Raw genomic sequence first — 7,104 nt, forward strand, 5'->3', positions numbered from 1 at the left:
CTTGGAGTCAATGACGACCCCCAGATCCCTTTCCGCCTCCGTGCTGACAAGAGGGGAGTTCCCCAACCTGTAGGTATGGTGTCGGTTGTTCCCCCCGACGTGCATCACCTTGCACTTGTCAGTGTTGAAACCCATCCTATTCTCGTCCGCCCACCCCTGTAACCTGTCTAGGACTGATTGTAACCTGTTGCATCCTTCCAGTGTGACCACGTCCCCCCACATCTTAGTGTGGTCAGCAAATTTGAACAGGTGCTTTTTACACCCCCGTCCAAATCACTGATGAAGATGTTGAACAGCGCGGGCCCGAGGACCGAGCCCTGCGGAACCCCACTTGGACCGTACTTAAAACACAAAACCAAAAACCTAAGTCCCTATTCACTGAATTCATAAACAGTCTCACTCTCACTAAGGCTGACTCTTTCAGTAATATTCATCCAAGCATTTTTTCTGGTTGCAGTAGCATGTCTAGAGCCATGGGTTGGTGTTGGAGAGGCATGAACTGCAGGCGGCACTGTGCTTCCAGTGCAAGGAAGGACCCCTTGTTCTGGTGTGCCGCTCTCCCCTGGTAAGGGCGAGAGCTTTGGCCTCAACATCCCTACTTACTTGGAAGGATGTAGCAAGGAGTCCCTGCGTCTCCTGAACCAAAGGACCAGCATGGAAGTAGGGACTGCATTAGAACCAAAGGGGGGTTGCATGCCCAAGAAAAACATCTGCTACAAGCAAGAGTCTTTTTGTGATGTCTTTTATTGGACCAACTGAATAGTTGGGAGAGATGTTAGACAAGATTTTGGGCACCAAGTTCCCTTCATGGAAAAGAATCCTGTACAGCCTAACACAAGTAACAGATAAGCAATAAGCACCTCTCCCAACTATACAGTTAGCCCAATAAACAACTATTATCAAAAACCCCTTGCTTCTTGCATATTTCCTGGATCATCATGGCTACAACGGTACTCTGGCCTTACTACAAAGTCTGCCCCTTGGAAATTAGCCCTCCTGAGAAAACTACCTATTCTTAACTGATAGAGCCATGATCCGTGAAATGGGTGGTGGTAGAAATGAGACCATTTCCCCAGGCACCACACAGCAGTTCACTTCTACCCATTACTGAAAACACAACAGGTGACTGCTAATAACCATCAATACAAATGTTTCAAATGCCCTAAACCCACAGATAAGGATGTCCATCATCTTTAGCAGGGAGAATGATGAATGCTGAAGACTAATGTCAAAGGCTCCCATTTGTGAAGTTGAAAATCTTTTCCCTGAAGGCTCCACCCCACAAAATTGGCCAGAGGGTCCTTCATGAATTATTGAGAGGACCAATCAGACAAGCCGCCTGACATAAATGGGCTCTGATTGGCAGCTAACATGGCTCCCACAAAGCATGCTCCACCACACCTGCCCAGAAGATCTGCAGATCCCTTCTGAACACCTGGCTGCAAGGAGACGCTCTACCCTTGAGATTGAAGTACAAGCTATGCAAAGCTTTCTGTTGTCTCTTTGGCACGTTATATTGCAGTTGGACGTAGACAGTTTCTGTTATTCTGTGGCTTATTGCATCTTGACCTAGACAGAGTTTGATTGTTTCTTTGTTTTGTACTTAAAACTGGTATTGAGTACTGCAATTTAAAGCTCTCTTCAGAGAATGGACTATTCTTGTCCAAATATTTTGTAACTTCAGTGCCATCACCTGAAGTCTAATATTAAGTTCAGGAGAGTCTCAGAGGATAGGAGCCCTGATGATCCAAACTCTTCATCCTGTAACTTCTCAGCATGTCACTCTGTTAGTTGTAACCGATCGAGCTGCATATCTGTTATACATCAAACCGTTTTCACATACTCAGGTTCCTTTTAGAATTAATTTCATTACCTCAGCTATAGTATTGACACAGGACTATTCATCCTGCGGCCTGAAATCTGCTCCACTAGTTTCATTACAACGGAATGGAAATGCAGTCTCACTGTTAACCCACTAATCTTAGCTATAGAAAAACCACTAAGTGGCAAGTCATTGATTTATTTGTCTGTGGATTCATTTTGCAAAATGCTTTGTTGGTGAAACTGCACTGGAGTTTGCAGAGAAACTGAAAGACGCAGATAATCATTTAAACTGAATGAAGTGTCACAAGAACACAGATAAAACAGGATTCCCCACCCCCACATCCTGCTCGCCTCTCTTCATTTGCACAGGAGGATCTGAAGGCAAAAAGCAGGCTGCAGGATTGGGACCTAATGAAGATGCAAAAGAAATCCAACAAATCCCACCTGGGTGGAAACCAAAGTGGGAAGAACATCTCCCTAAACTTCCCAGAGGGGACAGGCACACACAGCTTCCACTGACTTTGGCAGCACGGTGGGTAGACGATACATCAAAATCAGAAGTTGTTAGTGGAAATGGTTTTTATGGCTGAAAAATGCAATTTCTAAGAAACAAAAAATTATGCAAATCAGGTTGAGGTTGATGAATCAAAACTGTATTTTATTTGGTTTCGTTCTTCATTTCCCATGTGATCATTTGTGGAGGGAAGGGGGGTGGGGCATTGAGATTCCAGCTTGTCACATGTTGCCCTGTACAGGGCACCTAACCTTCTCCCATTCTGAACAACCAGGAAAATTCAAACCCAAATGACCAGTAGGTTCAACTATCAAAATGAGATATTTCTTTTTGACATTTGACACAAAATGTTTTACTCAGATGCTTTCAACAGGAAACATCTTTAGAATCTTTGACAGATGAGCAAATTCCAAAAACAACAATTCTGGGTTTTTGGAGGGCTTTTTTGGAACTTGAAAATTCCATTTTTGGCAACTGTTTTGCTTTGTTTTCAAGACCATCAAATCCATCTCAAGGCCTAAATGTAAACTAAATGACTTAAGCCAATTTTTCAACACGGACTTCCATGGATTTCATCCAATACACTTAACAGGAGACATTTCTCCCTGCTAAAAAGTCCTAAGGAAATGCTGAAGGAACTGTGTCAGCTGTCTTACCTCAATGCGTTGAAGACTCTGCTGGGTCCTGTTTACAGGCTATCAGAGCATTAACAATGCACACAACATTGATGGGGAGGCACAAGCAGGGATCTTCAGAAGCTCTTTGGGCACTGTAAATAGTCAATAGGTACAAAAATAGGTCAACTAAGTGTTTTGAGGGAACAGAAGTGAATTGTAATAGAAATACATATGCATAGATCATAACAGGAAAAAAAAATCAATATGCACCAGTTTTAAAAGGGACTGTGGTGTATGTATTCTTAAACGCACGAGTGGTTTTGAAAGATGCAATAGAACAGTCCATTCTAATTAAGCTGCATGACAAACTAGATGAGTTTCATGGAAGCATGTAGAAAAAATGGTGAGTCTTTGTTGCGTATACCATTTTAATCACCAAGAAGCAACAAGAATCCAACACTGAGGATGCTGCCTCTTCTATCTGAGGCTTTCATCATAATTTAGGCAAGGGATCACTTCAATGCACATTCCATTTGGCTCCACATCAGACTTTGATACAAAAGCTTAGCTTAGCCATGGTCTTCACAACTGATTATGGTTACTGTCACAGGGCACTGAGCTGTGTTACTAACAAAGACAGTTACTAACATGAAACCTGGGTTTATAGTAGAGTACTGAGCGCTCCCTCTGAAAGTTAGGGTGCTACAAGTTGTCTTGAGTTGGCTACCCAAAAATAAGTGGAGTCAAAAGCACAAGTCACTTCTAAAAATGTTTGTGATCACAGACAATACTAGTCTCACAATTACTTTTTATTCCAGTGGAAAGTGCTTCTTCAAGCTTTTCCCAGAAGCGTCTGTTACTCAGCATAAAAGTACTGACAACTGGAAAGCAAACCCAATTCTCATTCTTCCTGCATGGAGAAATACAAATAATAAAAATCACCACCACAAATACTGGTCTGTACGTTGGATTTCTGGAGTCTTCCTGCATGAATTCTCAGGTGTTACCAGGAACACACAAGATGTCAGGCCTGGAACAGTTTCTGTTAATAATGGATGATGTTTCAGTTAACGAGGCTCCTTGGAACTGCTGGAGTTCCTTGCCATCTCAGTTCTGCTACCGAGGCTGAAATCAGGTCTATAACCTTTTCCTTCCTATAACAGGAACACTGGGGAAACTAGGATTGTGCAGTAGCCACCATCTCCAAGCTAACCAGTCACAAAGCAAGCACAGCACACCACAGAAAAATGCAAGGAAGATGTAAGCAGTGTGAAGACAGCTCCAAAGGTGAAGAAGAGTCTTAGGGGGGAGGTCTGATGCTAAAAAGAGCACAGCAGACTACACAACTTGAAGGAAGTGAGAGGAATCATCACGTAGCAGGGGCAGGCACTGCAAGAGAGGCTGTACCCCTGCAGGACCTTGCAACAACCCGACTAAATGGGTGTAGACAGAAAGCAGCCCAGGACAGGCTGAAAAGAATGAAGTTCGCTGGAGAAAAATTACAACCTCAGGGCCCTGGGCTGGGACCCCATGGAATGTGATGGTCCAAGTCCCCCACTTCCAGTCTCAGACCCACAAACCTGCAAAGATGTTCCAGGTTTCAACAAGGTTAATGGACAAGAGTTTTATTCTTCACCTGCCTGGCAGGGCAATACTGAATTGCAAATGATACTGACCCTGACCCACCCACCAAGAGCCTTTGACAAGGACTGTGCATGACTGACCCACAACAGGGGCCACAGAGTTCAGGCTTAATTTGCACTACAAGGATTGTGCTCTTTATCTCAATTCATCTCCTCATTCCATCAGTCACACCAGGGTCAGCCATGTGCTCCAGGATTGCATTAACTTGAGTGTCTCTGCCTATAATTTCAAGAGGGAAGTCCAGCAATTGAGATGGGAATGGCTGTGGTATAGGATAATGCCTCTCTTCTCTGCAAATGCTGCCAACTGCACTCCTGCATCCAGAGCTCCTCCTGGCATGGATCCAGATCCAGCTCAGCACTACTGTAAAGACACTCTGGTGTAATCATGAATGGGACCTGTAGTGCCAGGGAGAAAGGGGAGCCAAGACAGTGTCCCACAAACTGTAAGTAAATGTGTATCCCTGCAAGTACACATCCACATGTGTATAGTCACCCAGTCCCTCCTGAGAGGGCAGCTGGCCATGATATCCAGCCCTGGAATCCTTTTCCCCTTAACATGTGAGAACAAGGCTGAAAACATGTTTACCCCAAACACATCCTAGGCAGAGAGATGGTGCCAACAAATTCAAAGCCAGAAACTTAAATGAGCCTCTCTACCCACCCTATGAGAAGTCAGGCCCGTATCCCACCTGCTCAACCAATGTATGGCAGGAGCTAAAGTGAATGCTAGGAACAAAACAAATTAAACAGTGATTGTGTGCTATTTAATAGGATTCATGTTGAGCAGGGAATGAAGAGAAGAAAATTGTGAGGAAAACTTCATGGGGTGGAGGGAAGCAGATCTTGATTCTCTTGCTCCAACTGATCGATTCCCACTTCAGCAAGACTACTCCTCACTAACTATTCAAATTAAGAGTACCCATATTTGTTTGGATTGGATGATCAAAATCAAAAGAACCAATACATTTCCAAATTTTTATTTTTAACCTGGAGGAGGGAAGCCTTCAGATGGCCTAAGGAGGGTGAGTCTGGCTCTATTACCGAGTGCCCTGCTGTTGTCATAGACTATATATATATTTTTTTTAATATTTTTTTTTTTGACTGATGCTGGCTTAGTTTTTCAGCCTTGGCAAGGGGTCTGGGAAGCCCATTTCTAATGGGAACTGAATGCTCAGATCCCTTAAGCAGCTTTGAACTTTTCCGTTGTAAAATATATCAACATCAATCACTTTAAATGGTTACTGAGAATAGTAGATGGGACATGTTTTGGAGAAGTCTAAAAGCCTGATTCAGCACTCCGCACCATTCTTGCAAGCCAAGCTTCCACGGAAGCCATCAGGAGCTTGGCTAGATCGAGGGCTGCAGGAGCAGGCCTGTAGCATAAAATGAACAACAATTTAAACTTTCCTTGATCTGCTGCTGATGTTTTGTAGAAGTGTAGGGTTTTTACGCTGGGGAGGGGGGAGGAATCAGAGTGCCGTACAAAGGCCGTCATCAGTTTCCTTTGTTCAAAGATCTCTTGGGAAGAAGAGCAAATGGAATCTAAGTCATGTGGTCTGCACAGGGATCTGAAAAGTTTATCGAGAGAGAAGGATGTCCACTAACCTAGGGCTCCAGAGACCTGGGTTCAAGTCACTGCTTTGCCCCAGACTCCCTGTGTGATCCTTGCTTCAATTCCCTACCTGGAAAGAAGAGCACTAGCCCACCTCAGGGGAGCTGGGAAAATGACTGCATAAAAGAGACTCTGAAGAGTTCAGATACTGCAGAATAAGGTGTGAATACCTAGAGTGGATAAATAAGGAAAACTGAGCTCTGTGTCAATATTTTAGGAAACTGAGACATAATTTTGGATCAAAGTTTTCTCTTCTTAAATAATTGAGGCATTACAGTCAATAGACAGTCCAGAATAGAATATAATGCAAACATTATATCAATAGCACATAAAAATATTGTTGAAACAATGCCAAAGTCCAGATAATTGTTGGTTCTTGCTCAGATAAGTCAATTAACAAAATATATATCAGCCCCTGACTGCTTGCCGGCAATTCCATACCTGAAAATCAACTACTAGCACAAAATTAGAAGCTAGGGCTTTCAATACCTGGCCCTTGAAGTTGCTGTCCCCAAATCAAGTCTACTCTATTCCTTCTAGGCACAGAACAGTGGCAGTGGGAGACTTGATGTCCTTTCCCAAGTATTGCCTATTGTATTAGGCAGGGAATAGATGCCCAGTGCTTTAACAATAACTCTTCCAAAGTGAAATCAGGGTGCACAAACCAGGCATCCAGAGGTGTCTTCACAGGCTAAGGCCTCCTGCTGACTGTAACAGCCAAGCCTATTCAATGTCCCCTCAGGGGGCTTAACACACCCATGTCATAAGGGGAGGCAGCACCTCTGGACTCAGCCCTGTCTACGTTGTACCCTGCCACGAGCAAGGTGTGGAACCCTGCAGTCACCTGTGTAGGTGCCACAGCTCTTGCGGAGTGGAGCTAAACAGGTGCTC

The 7,104-nt window shown here is 43.9% G+C and overlaps 1 protein-coding gene across 3 annotated transcripts in view; it reads right to left on the bottom strand.

Annotated features, from left to right (window-relative positions):
• The window catches only part of MEGF11 (multiple EGF like domains 11), a 304,098-nt gene extending 300,995 nt beyond the window's left edge, over positions 1 to 3,103 (bottom strand). For all 3 annotated transcript variants that reach the window (XM_019533844.1, XM_019533843.1, XM_019533845.1), the window contains exon 1: positions 2,995 to 3,103. The gene's annotated coding sequence lies outside the window, so the exon portion shown is untranslated. The remainder of the gene's footprint in view (positions 1 to 2,994) is intronic.
• Positions 3,104 to 7,104: the final 4,001 nt, after the last annotated feature.

The sequence above is a fragment of the Crocodylus porosus genome, unplaced genomic scaffold (assembly GCF_001723895.1).
Source record: "Crocodylus porosus isolate Cpor-Errol unplaced genomic scaffold, CroPor_comp1, whole genome shotgun sequence".
Taxonomy (NCBI): domain Eukaryota; kingdom Metazoa; phylum Chordata; order Crocodylia; family Crocodylidae; genus Crocodylus; species Crocodylus porosus.